Source organism: Excalfactoria chinensis, chromosome 2, assembly GCF_039878825.1.
Source record: "Excalfactoria chinensis isolate bCotChi1 chromosome 2, bCotChi1.hap2, whole genome shotgun sequence".
NCBI lineage: Eukaryota > Metazoa > Chordata > Aves > Galliformes > Phasianidae > Excalfactoria > Excalfactoria chinensis.
Window position 1 is genome coordinate 97,741,059 of NC_092826.1, and position 12,849 is coordinate 97,753,907.

At 42.5% G+C, this 12,849-nt stretch overlaps 1 long non-coding RNA gene across 1 annotated transcript; it reads left to right on the forward strand.

The window, feature by feature from the left end:
* Positions 1-11: 11 nt before the first annotated feature.
* Positions 12-10,897, forward strand: LOC140247970 (uncharacterized). Its single transcript, XR_011902794.1, has 3 exons — positions 12-168; positions 2,849-2,951; positions 9,869-10,897. It is a non-coding gene; the product is annotated as an uncharacterized lncRNA (long non-coding RNA).
* Positions 10,898-12,849: the final 1,952 nt, after the last annotated feature.

Consider the following 12,849-nt stretch of genomic DNA (forward strand, 5'->3'; position numbering starts at 1 on the left):
CTCGCACTTCCTCTTCCTTCCTCCTGCTGGCCGGGCCGCGATGTGCAGCCCGCGGGGCTCCGGCACCTGCGGGGACGGGACGGGCCCAGCCGCCTCTCTTCGGCCACGGCTGCACCTCCTCCAACACGGCTCCTGCCGAGAGCTCCCGCTGTCTTCACTGCCTTTACAGTACGGTTGGTTTACTTCCTTTAACCATCAGAACCCACACCGCCGCTCGGCCCCGCGGCGGGCACTTTGCCACGCGTGTCGCTACGCCCCGACCCTAACGAGCAGCTCCGAGCCCCACACGGGGCGCCCCGAGCAGAGCCGTGCCCGGCCCGGCCGGGAGGGGGCGGCAGTGGCACGGCTGGGAGCCCCTCACCTCAGCGCCCGGCCCCGCACAGCTAGCACTGAGATACAGCGGTGTTCAGAGGCTCCTGGCCCCACAGCATCGCAGGCACCCCACAGGGTTGCACCTCCGTCATAAGAAAGACTTGTGGCACAAGAACTGGCAAAAGTGAGTCCTGCAGGCTGCAACATGTCATGTAACGGTACATGAGCTCTGAGCAATTAATTGAGCATGAGGCAGAAAGTGGCATGACTCACCTGAGCCACGCGCTGCTGTATTTATAAGAGTGGAGCATAGGCACTGTGTGGTTCTGCATAGCATCTGAGGCATCTCCATGGCAGGAATTCCCCACAGTTATGAGACTCTTCATCAGAGCAACTGGGCTTTGGGCCCTCCTCCAGTGGTAAAATCCACAGGTAAGTCAGACTGGAACGTGTTGGTTCCTATGGTCAATATACATTTCAAAGTACCTTCTTACACTGCTTTGTTAAGGTAAAAGTCTGAAACTGAAAACACAAGGTCCACATAGATATTACTTTAGAAAAATATTTCTTCTCTGAAACAGTGGTGAGGCAAAGGCACAGGCTGCCCAGGGGAGTGGTGTGGTCACCATCCCTGCAGGTGTTCAAGAAACACACAGATGTTGCACTGAGGGTTACAGTTAGTGGGCAATATTGATGGTGGGTTGTCAGTTGGACTTGATGATCTTGGAGGTCTTTTCCAACCTTAACGATTTTGTGTTATAAAGCTACTTACCAAAGCATCTCGACTGTTCCTAATGGCCAAACGTAGTGTTCTGAATGAAGGATGGGAGTAGTCCCAAGCAGATGGCTATTCAATCTGCAGCTGGACTGTGTAATATTGAGATTTTTTTCTGTGTCCATGCACCTGCATTTTAGTCCTAAAATAAAAGCAGGATGCGTTTACAGCTTAGAAAAGGTGCAGGAGCTGTTTCCGTGTGTCCTCTCTTAGGGGTTGGCATCAGCAGTGAAAATGAGCACATATACCTGGCGGTAGGAGGGATGCTTGGAAGAATATTAAGAATGAACAGTACTGATTTATATTTTACAAGCTTTTTATATGTTTTATATTTTAAACTTTTAACACCGCATTTTTTGATCTTCCTCTTTAGTCTCTCAGGTTCATCAGTGAAAATCATGTAAGTCACTTACTGGAGTCGTTCTGCTGTTGTGAGCATAAGAAGTTTGCTAAATAATACCGGAAAGCCAGAAGAGGGAGTGCAGGAACAGAAAACACACAGAATTAAGCATTTTAATTGATGTGGCTATTTAAGCTGCAACCTTAAAAAAAAAGTAAATCCAGGAAGGACTGGTGTCCTGATTAGCTCTCTGATGACAGGAACATCTCAGTATAGCACAGGGGTGCCAATCACCTGCTGAAACCCAGCCTGGAGAAACCTCAGTGTGGCTGTCCCAAACATAGAGAGCATCACAGCCATGAGTCATTTTTTGCCAGTGAAAACCTTAGATCCTGAGATGAAAGAGCTCCTGGCAATTTTGGAGGAAAGCAGAGTTTTGTCACAGGATTTCTGGCCAAGCTTTCCTGAGGCACTGATTATTCAAGATGGCTTCTGTTAAGCTCATAGGCAAGAACGGATGGATTATATTGTACTTATGGGCTCTATGTATCATCCTTAATAATATCAGTATTTAAATTGTATGCAGAATGATTACTAAAGAATCTTATTCATAACCACTAAAGCATACTGAAGTGCCAGCTGTGATATGAAGTACTGCTTTGGTGTTTTTAGAAGCCACAGATCAGTTTCCCATTATTATGGCAATGCTAGCTATCTCTTGTGTCCAAGTAAGGGCATATACATTTGCATGCCTACGTGCAATTGTGACCTGTCAGATATTTCTATACAGGTCTTGAAGATCTGACCTAAATTCACAGTGACATCAGTAAAAATGGACTGTATCAGAAAATTCAAGCTTATTTTTCTAAGCTGCAGTATGCTCACAAATCTCCAGTCCTAAACAGTAGTCATCAGTTCGCTCTTGCAGAGTCAGCAGTTTGCTCTAGGCCTATATGTGTAGGAATTTTACGTTCATGCATACATCTAGTAAACATCTAGCAAAGAGTACTCAAGGCCCCTAATGATGTGAGTGTTATTATGACTGAGTTTAGTGTATCTATTCAACCTGTAAATCTGTCGCTGGATATACATTTGTATAAAACATATGTGGAAAAGAAGACAGTCTTTGCAGAATGGCCAGCTTAATGAAGAAATAAATACTTCGCATAGAAGGCATGTTTTAATTAACCTGTGAACAATGCTATTCTAACGAGCAGTTTAGATCTTTTTATGGACTCATTACCATCTCATCTGGGCAGATTTATAATAAAATAAATTGTTAAGAGTTATGATAGGGAAGCTGTAATATTTATCATCATCACACCAATTATGAAATCCAAGCATATAAAAGCAGGAAAATGAAGAGGTCAAGAATGGCTGTCATAGTTGTCATGCCAATGACCTACTGTGCTTCTTTACAGACAAACACATCTCCATAAACTGCTCTGACTGCCATTTTCTTGCTGCTCTACACTTATGCATGCCTATGAAGTACCTCTTCAGGAGCTCATGAACAATAAATCTGTAAGTAATTTTGTCACATTGTTTGAAGGAGAAAAGCAAAAATTTTGGCAGGTTTAAAAATGAGACAAACAGCAATGCAATGTTGAAGCTGAGCAAGCTGCAGATGGAGACAACTTCTCTTCCGTTGTCTGCACTGGTGTACTGTGTGCAGTTTGAAGTTCCACAGTACAAACAGGACATAAAACTATTGGAATTGTGGCCAAAGGAGGGCTACAAAGATGGGGAAGGCTCTAGAGGGCAAGATGTATGGAGGAGCAGATGAGATACCTGGGTTTGCTCAGCACAGAGCAGAGGAGCTGAGGGGAGGCCTGATGGCGGCTGCAGCTCCTCACAGGGAGCGGAGGGGCAGCGCTGAGCTCTGCTCTGTGTGACAGCGACAGGGCCCGAGGGAACGGCGTGGAGCTGTGCCAGGGGAGGGGCAGGTTGTGGGTTAGGGAAAGGCTTTGCAGCAGGGGCAGTGGGCATGGAATGGGCTGCCAGAGTTCAATTTGAGCAATGCTCTCAGACGCAGAGTTCGAATTGGGTGGTCCTGTGTAGAGCCAGGAGTTGGACTGGATAATCCTTGTGTGTCCCTTCCAACTCCATGATTCTGTGATTGAATGAAAACAGTCATTTATTAGAGCTGTCCAGTGGCTGTCATAAGTTGGTCCTGACCGTAAATGTTTGAGTCAGACTGGGCACTTTGCTGTGCCTTTGGCCTAAGCTAAACCACTTTTACAACTTTAAACAGGAATTCAATTGAGTTTGATGAAGTACAGCATGGAAGAATTGCAGCAGTACTTAATAACTTTGTTATTTATTTATCCCTACTAATCTCTCTGATCCTGATAGTTCTGCACACCCTTTTAAATACCAATAAACCAGCACGGGTTTCTGTTTGTAGGAAAAGTTCTGGATCATCTTCAGCTAACTAGCTGAACTGGCAAGTGGTTAGTGACTTACCTACAGTTGATTAGCAGCCATCTTAGGTTACAGACCACTGACTTTCTGTGACATTGAACCTTACCAGGAAAACACTTCCATTAGTGCCTGTGACTGGGACATGCTGCCAGCCACCTGTCCCTGGATGCTGGCAGATACTTGCCCCTTGCCCTGTGCGACACCAGCAGCTCATCAGTAACGAGTGAGGAGAGTTTCACAGAGGTGACAAGGGATCTTGGGTCCTCTGTAGCTCCAAGATCAGATGCCTGACAGGAGCTGGCTAAAAGGAGAGACAGTAAAAGAAGTCCTTGGAGAAAACAGAAGGGAAATTCTAATCACATTTTTAAGACATAACATGAGTTGTTTGCTGCATGTTGTGTTTCTTCTCCACCACACAGTGACATTCCTTATGTCAGTCATTAGATTAACGTATTATGATACAGCCTCCTACTTGTTTTGACCACGTTTAAGGGTCAATATCTTCCTTACTCATCTTGTTTTCTTCCTTTTTAAAAGATAGAGCTGGGTAGCTGGGGAATTGCCCCAGGAGCCCTTAATCCCCCATACAATTGTGGGTGAACCATACCAGCTTTAGGAATGCACTTCCTATCCTGGGTTGCACTTTCCTCCTGTTCTAAACTTTATTTTAGCTTTGTTAGTTTAAGCTATAACTTCTCCAAGACTTCTTTTTCTTTCTTTTTTTTCTCTATTTGTAGGTAACACATATTTCAGCTCCAGTTTCATGTAAGGTCTCTTGATACCACTGTGGCACAGTTACTATTAATAATCCTAACCTTGTGAAGAAACTCAGCCTGTTTTGATTAAAGTTTCTGCTCCTTCACCACTTTACCATTCTGTTTGATTTGTAGGTAATCATGTCAGTGGACAGTGCATAAACCATAGAACACTTAAATGTGAAAAGGCACAAAACTGGGGGGCTGTCCACTCTTTCAACAGGCTGCAAACCTTGTATGTTCACCAGATTTTACTCAGCTTGTTTTCTACGTGGATTAATATTTGATAAAAGCAGCCTATTTTAATCAATTGAGCAACTGTTTTGTATGTGCCATTGAGGTCTGAGGGATGCCAGCCACATCACGTGCTGCTACAGATCTTTAATATTAAAAAACATTTCCATCTTCCTGAGTAACAGCAGTGTCACTTATATTGCAATAAGCTATGGATTCAGCTCAGCACCCACAGACTGAGGGTAAATGCCTTCCTATCTCTTGAACATGGGCTTTGACGCACAGGGAAAACAGGCAAATACAGAGTGTAACAGAAGTAACAACATTCTCTCCAGCAAAGTGCAGCCTGCTTTGCTACTAATCAAGGCCAAATCTTCCTGTCCCAAACTGAAGCGCAAAGAATACTGCTGCACAAATAAACCCTCCCAAGGGCTCATTCACAAAGCAGTTGATGGATTTGTGACTTCCTTGCTGCAAATAAGAGACTATCCATTCTACCCTCCATTTTAATCCTTTCCTAATACTAATTGATAAAAAGCAATTGTTGGCAGCAAAGTGGTTGGAAGAGTGCAAGCTCACTGCTCAGAGATGCCCTGGATGACCGCTTTGCTAATGTGGTGATGGATTCACGTGTGTATGTGGCTCTCCAGCAGCTTCAGAAGCCGTACAGTGCACTCCCAAATGCATTCCAGCATTTGCACTTAGCCTTTTCTTTTCCTGCATTTATTATTCAATTATTATGAACAATTGCTTTGCCTATAAAATATTTTTTTCTGTTGTCATACTTTAGTTTGCACATTTCTTGATGTTCAGTGTTCATGCTTGAAAACTATTTCTTACCCATGACAAAAAAGATAATAAAATCTTTTGGCTGTTTACAGAAAACTCATCTGAACATCCTAAGCCTTGAACATATATTCTTTAGCTCCATAACCTAAATAGCATTCACTTAGTTCACTTAGGACAGACACACACAAAACTGGACTGCAGATTTCAAAAGAATCCACTGCAATATATGTGACTCAGCAGAGAAATTGCAAAGACTTAAGTAATATGTTCAATTAGACCACCATTGGACTTCAGGTTCATTTATATTCTTCTGAAGAGCTGAGGTCATGTTGGGAATATTCTGTTGTGTTGTAACCCAGTGGAGGGATGAACCACTCTTGCACACCTCTGTGTCAATATGTTTACTTATATCATCCATTTTTCACACCTCCTTTTGGCTTTTCCTTTTTGCCTTCTTCACCTTATTCAACAACTGTCAGTGTCAAGGCCTTGCAGAAGTTACAGACCACATATACATTTTTCATGAGCACTGCATTACATTTCTCATACATTACATTTTTAAGCATTCTCACCTCTGTTTTCAGTGATCTTTTCCCCCAGCAAACAGTCTCTGCTTCAGAGCTGATAACCTGCAGCAAAGGGGCAAGGAATGGAGGCTGTGGGTCCTGAGCTTCTTCAGCAGACCGTGAATCCAAAGCTCTCACCAGAGAGCAACCATCACGCTGCTAATGTGACCAGTATATATATATATATATATATATATATATATATATATACAGAGGGGAAGGTTTGAAGGTTTTAATCTGGCAATTCTAAATGATAGAGGAAATCTCATGATTTTTCAAGACTGAAGCTGCCTAAAGTTCTTGTTATTGGAAGCAACGCAGAAAGTGCAATGGAATATTGTTCAACACAGAATAAAAATGCATAGGGTAAGAAGTTATTTTGATTAAAAAGAAAACATTTTTCAGATCAACTCAAAAGTATTTAGAGCACGGGAAGAATTTTCCAGTTCAGCTAACAAATGGATGGACACTTTACTTGTGTAGCTCTAATTCACACTCTTTTTAATGGCATTACATTCAACGGATTGAGCACCTGCAACTCCTATTCAAGTTGGACATTTAGTATTTATAAAATCAATGGGAGCATCTGGATGTGCAGCACTTGTGGAAAAAAAACAAGCCTTTCATTTATCAGGAGTGTGTAAGCAGGGTTAGAAGTGCCTAACTTCACACACCCCACTTGGAAGTGTTGTTGGCCACTACAAAAAGACTGCAATATCCCTGCCTCACAGGGAGCCTTAATTCTTGCCCCGGGATACAAGATGCCCCTGCTGACTTCCCACTCTAAATTGGGAAAAAATCAGCCCTCTTATGTTGCAAGGGCTAATTAGTCAATGTCTGCAAAGATTTCTGGAGGTTAAAAGCATATCTTTGCTTTCCCCTGACAGATGGCCATGGTTTTATTTTAAAGTTTTTCTTTAAAAAGCACTGTTTTGTGGAAGCACTTACTCTCTTCACCATCCACTAGTGCAGGCAATTCATTTGGAACCAGTGTACAGATGGAGAAACAGGATGGCAAAGCTTCTGTTCTGGCTGTGAGTGTTCAAAGAGAAGAAACGATAACGTTGATCGACTTTATGAACCAGGGTTCCCCGCTGTCTTGCAGTAGTGTAAAATATCTTAAAATGCTGCCAGTTCTGCTTTCTCTTCTCATTCCCGTCTCTGATAGTATTACAGAGTACTTTCAGAAAACCTATGGGGAATCTGATCATCTCTGTTACTGAAAGTAGCTTGCTATGCTGTGTTCCCACACCTGTCCTCATGCCCTGTTGCAATTAGCATCTTGAACAGATCCTTGAGCATATGTTTGCTTTGTCATCTAGTAGAATATTCCTCTACACTACCCAAGGCAAGCTGTCAAAGGCTTTACAGAAAGCAACTATTTATGATTTAAGATAAAAATCAACGCTGTGATCCTCTGCTGCAAAAATTTGTGCAGCAACAGAACAGCAAGAAGACTGTTCTCAAGCTTTTGTTGGTTAGCTCATCAATTTCTCAGGACATATATTCTTTTACACCAGCTGTGACATATGGGAGACTCCACTGGAAATCCGGAGCGCAACAAATTCAAGCTTGCTAAACATATAAAGCCTGCCCATCATGACAGCACTTTCAAAGGGACAATATTGTTGAGTCTGGATTACTCCTATGGACATCAGTGCAGTACACTCGTTGATTAAGAGTAAGATAAACTTTCTAAAGGAAGCAATGAAGATGTTTCGTACTGGCAGAGTTAAGTCTTTTTTTTTTTAAGCCCTTAAATAGGATAACTCATCCTCCCCCTTCAAACATCTTTTAGATGATGCTGTTTCCTCGGAAACTTTTCTGGGAAATTTGCCCTCTCACAGGCTTTTAGGTTGGCTGAATTACAGAAAGTTTGATCATCCTAGGCATTATTTGATTTTCAGTTAGTTTTGCTTATTTCTTCCCCCACAGTGTTTGTCCATCTATATGCATGTGAGTTGTACGTGCGTTGAGAACAGCTCTTAGTCCCTGTATTGTGTTGGGTGCACTGCTGACATCTGGGTTTGACAGTTGTCTTGATGGGAACATAATCTTGACCCCTTTTGGATTTCCTTCCCTTTCAATTGGGAAACAAAGCCTAAAGCACTGGCAAGATAAGGGAAAGAATGAGAAGCTTTCTCTGAGAAGTAAGCAGCCCTTCCATATTAGGCCACCTGTTTGGAGATGGCGCAGAGACTCTGTTGTGTCCCAGCTAGAAACTGGACTCTTCTGGCTTCCAAATTTATTTGAGGAATGATCGTCCTCCTCAGTAGCAGGTGGGTTTTAACACACCAGAAGAGGGACATTCTCAGGTGGCAGTCCCAGGTCCACATACTTCAATATCAGTTGCTCTACAGGCATAGGTGTTCACATCTTAGCCTGAAACACTTGTCTGGGCTGAGGATTTTTTGTGGCTGAAATTTCCACTGTGCCTACCCATTTCCCTACTGCTCTTTGTGAGAAATCAGCCAGTTATTTGTTTGAAGGAAATACTGATCATCAAAGGAAACCTAACACCCCTTGCTATGATTCTAATTGGCTATGATCTATCTCGTAATGTATCCATATCTTGTTTTGATACTGGCATTATTATCTACATTTCCCTCTGCAGGATTAGCTTTGACTTCATTCTGTGTCCTGTATTATTAGTCAAACATTTCAGACATCACAGGTCTGATTGCTGGGGGTGGGAGGGGGGGGATTTTTCTTGGTTGGTTTGTAGTGCTTTTTCTTAAAACTTGAAAAGAGATATTGAAGCAGAATCTGGTAGCTTTGACCAGGTAATTTTCAGAGACTGTAACTAAATTGCACTTCCTTTAGCATAACAGAAGTCAAACCACAGCAGAAAATAAGCTGATGGAATGAACGACTTTGTTCATCTGTATTTAGGCCAGAAGCTTTCTCTACCTTTATCTCGCTGCTCATTCCAATTGCATTGCTTGGCTTTTCCATCACTGCTTTTCTGGTGTGCCACGTTCACGCACTTGATTCTCCTACAGTGAATGCCTCAATTCCTTCTTCTTGCACTCCTTACTCCCAGAAATATATTCGGATCTCAAGGAATGAAGTGAGCCTCTTTACAGTTGGTTTAGTGTGGGAATATTTATGGCTTCACTTCCCTGTGGCTGGTTCTCAGTGTTATAAAGGTCTGTCTCATCTCTGAGGTGATTTAAACACATTTCTGCTCTTTTTTTTCTTTTTCTTTTTTTTCTTTTCAGTTCTCTGGAGCTGCTGGTAAGAAAAGACAAAAGAGTTTCTAAAGGAGCACTGCAGTCTCTGTAAGCAGGAAATCAAATCCATCTTGGGAGTCCCCAAAACAGATGAACCTCATTCCTTTGCCACTCACCTCTTTGGTAGCGTTATTCCCAGTCATACTGGTGGCAGTTTTCCTTTTTGTTTATGTGCACTTCCCTTGCTATATTTGGTTCTTCATCTCTATCTGTCCTGCTCATTTTAGTGCTTTACCAGCCGTCAGGCCATCTTTCTCTCCCTCTTAGTCATCATATTTGTCCAAGGCTTTGTGGTTTTGGAATGATAGTGGAAGGCTTATTTGATCTCAGAACAGAAGCAGCTTTGTGGCCTTACCCCCTTGTATCTTCTGTCACCTATCTCATCATCAATAAGATATTTACACAAGAGCCAAGTGATTTCATTTCTTTTTTCTCCCAAGGTCTCCTTTCCCATGACTTGTTGCCATCCTACTACTTCATCTCCTGGGCTCTGACACTGACACTCATCAATAAAACAGCAAGATGAAGGCACAGCAACACAAAACCCAGTTGAGTTCTGTTTCCCCAGCTGATAAAATTATCTTTCTGCTCATCCTGTTCATCTGTAAGAGCTTTGTACTCTGTGGTGATGAGCCCTCTGCACTGCCATTTGGATTTTGCAGTGCAAATTCTTTAATAAATGTTAAAACAGCTAACCCTAATGGCTGCTGATGAGTTTTCTTTTTTTGCTTGTTTTTCACCCACTGCTCTGGACAGTCCTCTCTCAGGAGATCACACATTACTAGTTTGGGAACCTTCCAGCACTCACTCAGTGCCTTAGGAAAGATTATTGCTTGTTTGCTCTCTTTGCACCTTGCACGTTTACAGGATCAAAGTGTCTACTTAGAGATAACTGTTCATGCCATCTGACACAGCAAACATTGCCTTTCCTCTCCTTTAAGCTGCCTCAACAGCCCATTACAAACTCTTGTGGAAATCAGAAAGCCATTGAAACATTTTACAATATTTTCCAAGGGGTTGGGTTTTGGTTCTTGCTTTATACAATCACAATATCTAAACAAGGAGTGTGCGTGTGTCAAAAACACAGACACCTTGCAGAGGGCTGGAAAGGGAGAGTTCACACCGATTTGCACCATGCAGTTGGATACACTGTGCTGCAGATTGCTTGTGAACCCGAGTGTTGCCAGCTGTGCTGTGATTAAGGCAGCATGCCTGGTGTGGGGCAGGCAGCCGCTTGTTCTTGGAAGGTGTTACTTTTCCTCCAGAGATGGGCTAAGCGAAGAGTTACCGCTCTTTTTCTTTGGTACAATCTCATTGTCAGCATGCTTCTTCCAGGTTTTCCTATCATTGCAAAGTCAATTTTTATACAGAAAAACAGGAACATCGAAGGCCCCCTGTGAAACATGAAGGTGCTGGAAAATCTGTTTTCTCCCTCTCTGAAGAATTTACAAATAAAGCCATGGGGATTTATTTCTTATTCTTTTTGTTGTTATTGTTGTTGTTGTTTGGTTAGTTTGTTTTATTTTCAGCCTGTTGATGTTGAGATTGGAAATAGGAATGCCTTTCTTAACAGGAACACTATAGGGCAGGGGCTTCTGGATAGTTTCAGACAGCCTATTGTTGCAGGGATAGTAAAAATAGATTACAGAGTCAATCTGGAAGGGATGAGGAAATCTAATTACTCGCTGTAATTAGTTGCATCCCAAGATGAGGGGGCTGGGTGCTGGAATGGCATGACTCCACAGCCACACATTAAAATCATGGGGCCCCAGTTGTTTTTTTCCTGCTGAGGGTCTGGTGCTTGGCTGCCTGCTGCAATCACAGGTCTTGAACAGACCTATCTGATGTGGGATGCTGTACTTGTTTGCAAGAAAAACAGAACACTGGAACACTTCCACAGGATCAGAGAAACTCTATTATTCCCAACCAAGCCTATTGACACAATCTCTGGGGTCTTTTCTCAGGATGAAAAGATTACAGAGCACACTGTTGACCTAAAATATACAATATGTAACAAAGAAGGGTCACATTTTTGCAGCAGTTCTGTTCTGGAATTTCTGAAAACAGCATGTTTTACAAACCCCAATGTACTTGCGGTACCTGTATAGTTTTATCAGCTCTACAGTTGCCATTTTCTCTCTGCAGTTTGTTCTCAAGAGCCTTTTAGTATATTTTCCCTAGGTGATGAGCAGTTCAGAGCCAGTTCCTTTTGAGGTGCTGCATTTGCAGTCATCTCTTTTATGTGAGATAGAAGGAGACCTTAAAATGAAAGAATAACCTTGAGGAGAGTTCTGGAAAAGGTAGGAAAAAAAAAGAAGGAACTGAAAATAGGGAACCAAAGAGCCCATAGGAAGTGGCTATATAGTTTTAAGCAAGGTTACTGGGATGAAAGAACCAAAGCAAACTCAATTTATTCTGCAAAGGCCATCAGTGAGACAATTGATAAACACAATGTGATTCACAGAGGATGGTTTTGCACTGTACATCTGCTCACCTGGGGACATAAATCAGCTTCAAAGCCCTTTTTCTCCAAATCAGAAAACCTTGTGGCAGCTGTTCCCTCTCTCCTGTTGCATTTGGTGTAAATTCAGAGTGATCTCAATCTCCTGATCATGCTTGTCACAGATGGGTGCTGCTGAAAACAATTAGTAATTAATTTATAGAGGATCAGGAATAGTGGAAAAACATTATTCATTCAATTAAGACAACTGGGTTTGCTGGCTCTGGAAGCACAACTGCTTGTTAGACAATGGAAAGGGAGTTCTGTCTGTCTTGTTCTTCTTTTCCCCATTTATTTCCTTCGGCAAGAGCATAACCCACAAATGGGATCTACATGCAGATTTTCTGCTAGCTAGAGGGGACAAGAATCAAGAATCACTTGGAAAAGCAAATATAATGTTCCCCCCAAATTTGCTTTTTTTTTTTTTTTTTTTTTTTACCCTGGAGAATGAGCAGTGAAGCTGTTAAAACACGAATAAGGAATGCGGGCTCCAATCAATCTGACCAAGCCCTCGCCTCTGATTTCAGCAGGGCCAGAATTCCCATTCTAATGAAAACACCTTTTCATTTAATAATCTCGACGAGAACTGCCACAGCCTTGGTAACATCATTAGCAGAGCTTGTTTCTGAAAGTTGCTTGTGATTTCTGATGTCTGGAGGCACCTCCAAGTGCCAACCACGTGCCCCTGAGTGTCACAGTCCTGTATAATAGCATGGCTGGGGGCTGCTGCTTGGACATGGTTTTGTTTTGTGTCTAAGAAACATGAACAAACCAGAGAACAATGGGCTGAGTTTGGTATTGATGTGCTCTACTGAAAATCCAGTCACTTCACTGGCCAGGGGAGGAGGAGGATGAGGGGAGGGGGGCATTTTCTGGATGTCTTATCTTTGAGCAGGGGCAGAACTTCATCTGGTGTAATAT